Here is a 9,424-nt window from a genome sequence, read left to right on the forward strand (position 1 = left end):
CACAGTCACCCAGGACTTAGGCTTAGCAATGTGTAGCTGAGGACAGGATGAGAAATGCTGAAGTCTTGCTTCTCATGGGAAGAAAACCCTCTGATTGGGAGCTGGGGAGAAGGAACCCTGTGTTATCAGCTGCAGAAGTTTGGAGTGCAGTTACCCAACTTGCACTAAAATGGGGATGGAGGATGTGGTCTTGGTTCAAACACCACAGATTCTTACCATTTTAACTGATTTTTTGCAGCTTTTCTTGAACAGATGTTTCTTCATTTGCTGTTTGCTCTTAGGACCATTTCCAGAGATTTATTATTTCCAAAATACTTTTCACCAGTTTCACTGAGGAGTGGTGAGTGGAGCTCCTCACATTGCCATTGTTGGAAGTCAATCTCCACTGAGGAGTTTTAAGCTTGTTATTGACATGGTGAGTTTTGAATTTCATTCTAGTCATTTTGTGTAGGATAGATTACTAGGGAGATATGGTGGAAATTCAGGTAGACCAGTTGGGAGATTGTTGTCATGTTCTAGGCATGAGATGAAGAAGCCTAAACTAAGGCAATAGCAGGGGGAAGGGCCAAAAAGTTAGGATTGACAAGGCCCAGGGATATTTGAGTAACTTAAAGTGATAAAGTGAAGTCACTCAATCGTGTCTGACTCTTTGCGACCCCATGGACTGTAGCCTACCATGTTCCTCCATCCATGGGATTTCCCAGGCAAGAGTACTGGAGTGGGAAAGAGAGAGAAGTCAAAGATGATTCCCAGGTTTCTGACTTGGGTGATTGGTGGCTAGTGGTACCATTTTCTGAGACAGGGAAGACAAAATGTGAAGTAGACTTTGGACAGTGAGAATTGATGGAGAATACAGTTGTTGACTAGAGAAGGAAATGGCAACCCACTCCAGTATTCTTGCCTGGAAAATCCCATGGATGAAGGAGCCTGGTAGGCTACAGTCCATGGGGTTGAAAAGAGTCAGGCATGACTGAGCGACTTCATTTTCACTTTCTACAGTTGTTGAGATGTGTTAGAGATCTGTTGAACATCCATGTAGAGGTGAAATCTAGATTGTGTACACAGGTGTGGAATTGAGGAAAGTGATCTAGGCTGCAGACATATGCTTGGGAGACCATCGCTTGGGAGACCATCACATGTGATCAGTGGTGGGCTGGAGCTGGCTTGTAATGGATCGTAAGAGACTGCTAAATCTTCAGAGATTTAGTGAGCTGGATATTAAATATAATAGTTATTGAAATTTAAATTATATAAACTTATTAAATTTATTAAAAAAGTAAAAACTAAAAACTCACCACTTCTTATTTTTTTCTATGCTCTTGAGATTATTTATATTTTTGTGTTTGTATGGTGGAAATGTTATATGATGGTATGCTATCTTGTATCTCTTTCCATCTCTCTATTCAGTGATGTTCTGCTGGTAACTTGAAACCCAACATTCTGGAGGTATTTACGCAATGGAAATTAGCAAACACTATAAATCAGGAAGTTTTTCTTTTCCCTCAGAGAACCCATGGTTAAATATTTACCAGCACAACACTTCATGGCAGCCATTAACAGAGAGGTGGAAATTAAAATTATGTGAATTGATGCGATCACCCTGGTAGAATAAGTACAGAGTGGCATGAATTGGATTTGGAAGAGAAACTTCAAAACCTCAAATCAGAATCCCCCATAATCCCCTCAAATCCTCAGGACAGTTTAAAAAAAAAAAAAAAGGAGGAAATATACACTTTTCTCACTATATAGCTAAGGCACCTAGTCAGGAAGACGAAATGTTATCAAGTTAGGTTAATCTGTCTCCTAGAGACCAGGCAGAGAGTGAGAAGTGAACAAGTTGCCTGGGCAAAAAAATCCTACCCTGAAATCCAAGTCTTGTTAAGCTAAGCTATAAAAGAACAGGAATGTCTGCATTGCTTAATTGGGCAGGAGTGGGGAAGGCAGCTGGGAAGAGTTTTCACCAAAAAGGAAAACAGCTAGCACATGACTGCTTTATTCACACATTTATGCATCTCCAAAGGGACTTACTGAGTACCTTCTAGGTTCAAAGCATAGGCTAGGGACTGTGAACAGAGAGTGGGTGATATGTCCAGACATTAAGTACTGGAAAGTTGTGATGGTCAAAGAAATCTTGGAGGATGTGGGGTTTGAGCTGGGCTTTGAAGGTTAGTTGAGAAGTACCTGGAAAGAAGAGGATGGGAACTCTTCAAAGAAAATGTAACAGAAATAAGAAAGGCCCAGAGCCAAGAATAATACTACGTAATACTTAGAGAATTTTTACTCTATGCCAAACACCATTCTAAGAGCTTTATGTGCACTATCTCATTTAATCCTTGAAACAAGCCTATGAAGTAGAGACTATTATTATTCCAATTTTACAGATTAGGAAACTGAGTCCACACAACAGGAAAGTGGCCAAAATGGCATGAATCCAGACAACCTGGTTCTAGAGCTTACAGTCTTAAATAATACCCTACTTACCTCCCGGATTGTGCAAGATATTTTCATGAGGGTGTGTGCGGATAGAAGCCCAAATGGGATAGCCGTGAGATAGAAGAATTTGATAGGTAAATAGGGAGCCAACCTCAAAGGATTTTATATTCTAGAGACATTGCAACAATTATATAATAAGCATGGCCGACCCAGCTTTGAACCCTGAATCTGCCATTGATAAGCTGTGTGGCATAGGATAAAGTCAGTGGCCTCCATTTCCTCACCTTTCAGATTGGTATGTCCGTGCTAATTCTGTAAGCTTGCTGTGAAGATTAATGAATAACAATTTATAATGTGTCCAGCACAGAGTAGGTCACCATCAATGGAGGCTATCTATTACTTTATGACTGGTACAGTGTACAGCAGAGCTTTTGTAATAAATGTTTTAAAGTTTTTTTAGTTAGTGATTCCTCAAAGCCCATCAATGTAGAATTTCTAGTGAAAATATTCACTTAAAATAATAATTTCTTTTCCCGGTAGCTTGTCCCTCAGACTACTGAGAAACCTATAGCCTTGGGTTCCTGATGCCTTCCAGTTGGCAAGTATGACCAAAGACAGGCTTGAGCTAGGGAAACTGCCCCACATGTGTACCCACCATTCCTAGGGAGTAGTGCTCTCTCTGGGGAGTTACCAATGGGTTGAGGACAACTAGAAATAAGGAAGCTATAGCTCAACTTCTCTTCTTGATATTGATCTATATGTCACTGTTAGACTCTGGAGATTGCCCTGCCCCTTTTAACTACCCTAGTCCAGTTTTGGGAAGATAGCAGTGAATAACTGTGGAAACACATTGTCCAGAGATCCAGGTGGGACTCGACTTCTCCTTATTTCTTCATACACTCTCTTTCCTCTCTAATGAAGTATTATTTTATTTTGTGGATCTCCTAAGGAAACTCTTGACTTGCCTAATATCTTCCTGGAAATGCAGTTGTTAGAGGTGCATAATTGAAAGCATGACTAGAATTAGCTGCTATTCTCAAGCATCTTGAAACTGTAAATCCTGATAGTCAGGACTCAAAAGATCAGGGAGGGGAGAAGAAGCAAAGCCTCTTACTTTTCATGTGTCTGAAAATATCTGAATGTAGAGCTGTTACCTAAAATAGAAAACTAAAGAATTTTCCCCCTTCTGGATTCCAAATATCTGCCATGGGACCTGAGGCACTTCTTAAAGATGACCTCTAACTGGTGTAGAGTGTTCCTCTCCCTGACGTTCTGCCTGCAGGCTGTCACGTAGGCCTTTGCTGACCTTCTGCACGAAGGGTGAGGGAAATCACACCATTTCCTTTTCAGGCCATAATGACTGCCTTATCCAGCAGGCAAAAGACTGAAAATGGTCTCAAATTTCAGTATATTCTGTTTTCTTGCAGTGGTTTTGGGGCAGGTAATTTGAATCAGGATAGGGCACCTTCACTATAGTGACTCAATAATTCTGTGGTTTCATCTCTTTCCTGTAATTCTCCAAGAGGCCAGTAGACTCTCCAGAGTATTCTAGAAGTTGTATTAAAACTGAGACAGGGAGAAAGAATGAGAAGTAATGGCAGCTGCTTGGCCAAAGAAATTCTTGGGCCCAACAGGGAGTGTTATGGGGGAGTCTGAGCCAGACATTCTTGATTTTTCTCTTTCTCTCACACTTCACAGCTATGCTTCCTTTACAACTGGGTTTACCTTCAAATTTTCTCAAAAATTGACCATGTTTTTATCCTTTTCACCACTACCACCTTGTTTTAAGCCACCATTCACTCCCTTTAGTCTCTGTATTTGCCTCTCCATTTTCCTTACAGAAGCCAGAGGGAGACTTTCAATTATCAAGTCAGATCACATCACTCCTCTGTTTCAAATTCTGCAATGACTTTTTATCTCATTCAGAATAAAAGTCAAAGGTCTTGTAATGGCTTATACATCCCTGCCTGATTTGTCCCCTCTTCATCTCTACAGTATCAGGTCCCACTGCTTTGCCTCATAGTCACTCTGCTCCAGCCACACTTGCTTCCTTGCTGGTCCTTGGACATAAACAAGCATGCCCCTACCACAGGGACTTTGCACTAGCTGTTTTCTCTGCCTGGAAAAATCTTCTCTCAAATATTCAAATAATTTACTCCCTCACCTTCTTCAGATCATAATTAAAATAATACCCCTTTTCAGTGAGCTCTTCCCTGACTGCTCTATTTAAATTTGCAATCACCCCATACTCCATTTGCCTCTTCTATGTTTTATTTTTCATGTGCATGGGCATTTGTGTATGCTTAAGTCGCTCAATCATATCCAACCCTTTGCAACCCCATGGACTGTAGCCTGCCAGGATCGTTGGTCCATGGGATTTCCCAGGCAAGAATGCTGGAGTGGGTAGCCATTCCCTTCTCCAGGGGATCTTCCCAACCCAGGGACTGACCCTGGGTCTCCTGCATTGCAGGTGGATTCTTTACTGTCTGAGCCACGAGAGAAGCATGTAGTACTTGTCAACTTCTAATATACTACTTTTCACTAGTTTGTTTAAAGACTGTTTCTCCCCTACAGTATCAGCTTCATTAGGGCAAGGACTTTTGCTTTAAAAACAACAACAACAACAACAACAACAACAACAACTGTGTTATCTCTAGCACCCAACACAGGGCCTGGCATTAGAGTTCAATAAGTATTCATTAAATGAATTTTCTTAAAAGATATCCATTGTTCAGGAAAAAGTCCCTTTCCCTAGTTAGTTCTTCGTTTCCCCATTGATAATACAAGAGGGTTGGATTGGGAGATCTCTCAGGTCTTTTGCACCTCTAGGACTAAATTCAGAAATCGGGGTAAAAGCCCAGTCTCCACAGCCAGATTTCTTGGGCTACTTTTCACCTTCTACCTTGGGGCAAGTTACTTCATCTCTCTGGGCCTCTTAGTTTTCTTATTTGAAAATGAAGATAATAAAAATAGACACTTCCTCCAAGAGTTGCTCTGGAGACTAAATAGGATGATTATATAAGCACTTCGACACAGTGCATGGCATTCAATAAACACTAACTATTGCTTTTAGGGTGATCATTAACAAGTAGCCACATTAGCAGCCTTCCTTAGGTTCAAAACCAGCTTCAGTCACTGATGGTATGGGAGAAAAGCGGGGAAAAAAACACTCCATAACAAAAAACTCACCTGGGTTTCACACGCAGCTTATATGCGACTCACATGCATACAGCTGGCCTCATCCCCTTTTCCCGTCCCATTACTAAGCTAGAAGAACAGCTCATTCTTTTGTACCCTGATGTTCCTGGATAAGAGGGAGGGCTAGAGAAGAAACTGACTATGGTGATTGCCATGGCCACCCACTCTATCTCATTCTACAGAGAAGCAAGCCATGGGGGTGTAGTTAATAATTACCCACAAACTTAGTCATGAGTGGCTTCAACCAGGGTGTGTGGAACACATATGGTCCCAGTCACAGAAGTTGTGCTAGAAGAGCAGAGGATGACATTCAAAGTCATCATGAGAAAACATGATTCAAACAGCTGGCCTGTTCTTTGGGGTGGGGGATGTGTAGGCTTTTCAGAGTAAGGCAGATTATAGGCTACCAGATGAAAACTAGAAAGGATAACCAATGAATAAGCCTATTAGTAATAATTATAACACTAATAATATCTTACATTTCTAGCATATTTATTGTGTTCCAGGTGCTTTTTAAATTCTTTATTTATCCAGTGAACTCAGTGATTTTAAACCTTAGTTGCACATTGAAGAACTTGAAAAACTGTATCAGGGTCCAAGCTTCAATGCACCAATTAAATAAAAATTTTTGTCAAAAACTATTAAAAAAAATATCCCCAGGTAATTATAATGTATAGTCAGGATTGAGAACAATTGAGGCATATATATAACATATACATTTTATAGGTGAGAAAATTATTAATAAGTTCAGAAAATTTGTTCCAGGTCATCCAGTGAGGAGTCAGCAATAGGCTATACTGTCTCACATATAGTACTATATACAGTGTGTACCACCCAGGGAAGGCTTGAACATAGAACATAGAACATAGAACATAGAACACAGAACTCAATTTTAACAGAGCCAGGTGCATCATGATGGGGCCAGATATAGCTGGGCTGAACCCCTTGAACCACATATGTATCCTGGGGTCTAGAATGCCATACTCCAAAGACTAGTCAAACAGTATCATAGGCATCTGCTGCAGTTTGGGGATTTCCTGCTGTAACCAAGATAGTCTCAGTATTGACTCAGTCACCTGCCCTGGTGATATAACACAAAGGTATCCCACTGCCATTTACCTCTTCAGCTTCCTTTGCCGATCAGATCCAGGCTGCACGCAACAACAGCAGTGACATTAGGTAATTATTTCCTTAGCATGGTATGTGTACCTCTGGAGGTTACAAGATGATCTAGGAGGTAAATGGATAAGCACCAAAATTTTTTCAGTAGTCATTTTAATGTAATTGAAATATGTATTGGAGATTGGACTTCCCTTGTGGCTCACCTGGTAATTGTGTGTGTATATATATATATATATGTATATGGTGAGGGACAGGGAAGCCTGGTGTGCTGTGGTTCATGGGGTCGTGAAGAGTTGGACATGACTTGGTGACTGAATACCAACAACATATTTTATGTGTATATATTTAGCCCATGATTGCTTAGAATAAGGCTAGGTTGATTTAAAATATTGAAAAGTGACTTGAGTTAAAGAAAAAATTCAGTAAATAATAAACATAAAGGTGGTTGGCACAAGAATATGGTTCAAAAATTCAGAACAAGATAGATGAATGGCTGAAGAGGAAGAACACTGTTTAGAGGCATTTATCTGTTCACTCAATCATTTAATCACTGAACAAATATTTATTGGATAACAAGTATGTGCCAAGAAACATATTAGACATAATACAGATGAATAAGAAGTGGTTTGTGCCTTCAAGAGCTCACATAGATATAAATATACAAGAAAAATTTTTGTCAAATGCCTTTGTAATAAATGTATCCCTAGATAATGAGAAAAAAGTAAATGTACAATGGCAATTCAATATAAATAAGCAAAATGCATAGTGGAAACATATGAGGATGGGCAGGTTAAGGAGACAGGGACAATGGAGACTTGAGAAGATTTCCAAGAAGAGGTGATTTAGCCATGCAAATATGAGAGGGAGAGGATGCCAAGTTGAGGGCATTATGAATAAATAATAGAAGTGAGAAACAATAGCATGTAAATGTGTAGTGATTGGTTAAGGGGGAGAGGATAAGAGATGGATTATTCAGTTGAGAGCATGAAATACACAGGGAAATGTGGAGAGAGAGAGCTGGGAGGATCTGCTGGAGCTGGATTATTGCACTCCATTAAAATGGGTTTGAGCCTTATTCTTTGGACAAGCTTGGCTTTGTAAGCTGGAGAGAAGATATTCAAATCCTGGTTCTGTTACTTTTTTTTTTTTAGCTGTGTGTCCATGGGCCTAGTTGTCCTAATCTTTCTGAGATTAAGATTTTTCATTTGTCAAGTGGGAAAATTAGTGGTTCCTTAGCATTAATTGTAGAAGGTTAAATGGAATATCATTTATAAATCACTATTCATGATGCTTGGCACACAGATTAAGTCCTACCCCTTGACTATTCTTCCTTGGTTTTCCTTTTAAGGGATGTTATCAGCATTTGTTTATGGGTCTATATTGCCCTCTCATTTGTCTCCATATTCAACACCTGCCTGGAGTAGGAAAATGGCAACCCACTCCAGTATTCTTGCCTGGAAAATTCCATGGACAGAGAATCCTGACAGGCTACAGTCCACACAGTTGCAAAGATTCAGACATGACTGAGCAACTGAGTATGCACACCATGTAGAAAACCATTCACCTATTTTATTTCACTTAATTTGCACAACAGTACTGATGGCTTAGATGGTAAAGAATCTGGCTGCAATGCAGGAGACCTGGGTTCAATCCCTGGGTCGAGAAGACCCCCTGGAGAAGGGAATGACAACCCATTCCAGTATTCTTGCCTGGAGAATTCCATGGACAGAGGAGCCTGGCAGGCTACAGTCCATGGGGTTGAAAAGAGTCAGACACAGCTGAGTAACATTCATATACATACACACACTGATGACAGGATGACTGTGTAGTGAAAAGTTCAGGGCTACTATACCAAACTGATTTCAGCTAGAACAATTGTGCTTTGCTTTTCCCACAACACTTAAGGTATAACAAACAGATGCCACATTTCTTTATTTTCTTTCATAGGTGAAAGTCATCAATAATTGTTTTCCTGAATATGTAGAAGGAAAAAGGAGCTGAAGACATAGGGTCTATATACTAGGAATTTGCTCCTGCTAAACCCCTGCTAGGCTGTGAGTTTGGAGGCATTGTTGGCATTATTCAGAATTTAGGTGTTTTGTTCCTCCAGATTCCTTTTTAAAAATCTGGTAAAAAAAAAAAAAGACATATAAAATTTACCATCTTAATCATTTTAAGTGTGCAGTTTAGTAGTGTTAAGTGTGTTCACATTTTTATGAAATAGATATCCAGATTATTTTTAGTCTAAAGAAACACTATATTAATATGAGCATTTTGTGGTAATTTGCTGGTGTGTAAACTTAAGATTTGTTTATTTTTCTGTATTTATGTTACACAACAAGAAAATGTTTTCCTAAGTGATAATATTAAATAAAACACCAGTGACTATCTCAGTTAATTTATTGGTGAATAACCCAGTTGGCTGTAGAGGTGAGAGATGATGTTAAGTTTCTTAAATGTAGAGCAAGAACAATATTTTTAAAAATGCTCTATACAATTTAGAAAAAGAAAGATTAGTTCAATACTAAGACATCTTAAGTAGCATAAAAGAGAAACAAGAGGGCTTCTGGTCCAGATAAGATGGCATAGAAACATTGCTCTCTGCTCTTCCCTACTAGGTACAACTATAAATCCTGGAAATACACCCCTTTGTTCTGTAGTCCTTGAGATG

The sequence above is a fragment of the Bos mutus genome, chromosome X (genome assembly GCF_027580195.1).
Source record: "Bos mutus isolate GX-2022 chromosome X, NWIPB_WYAK_1.1, whole genome shotgun sequence".
Classification (NCBI taxonomy): domain Eukaryota; kingdom Metazoa; phylum Chordata; class Mammalia; order Artiodactyla; family Bovidae; genus Bos; species Bos mutus.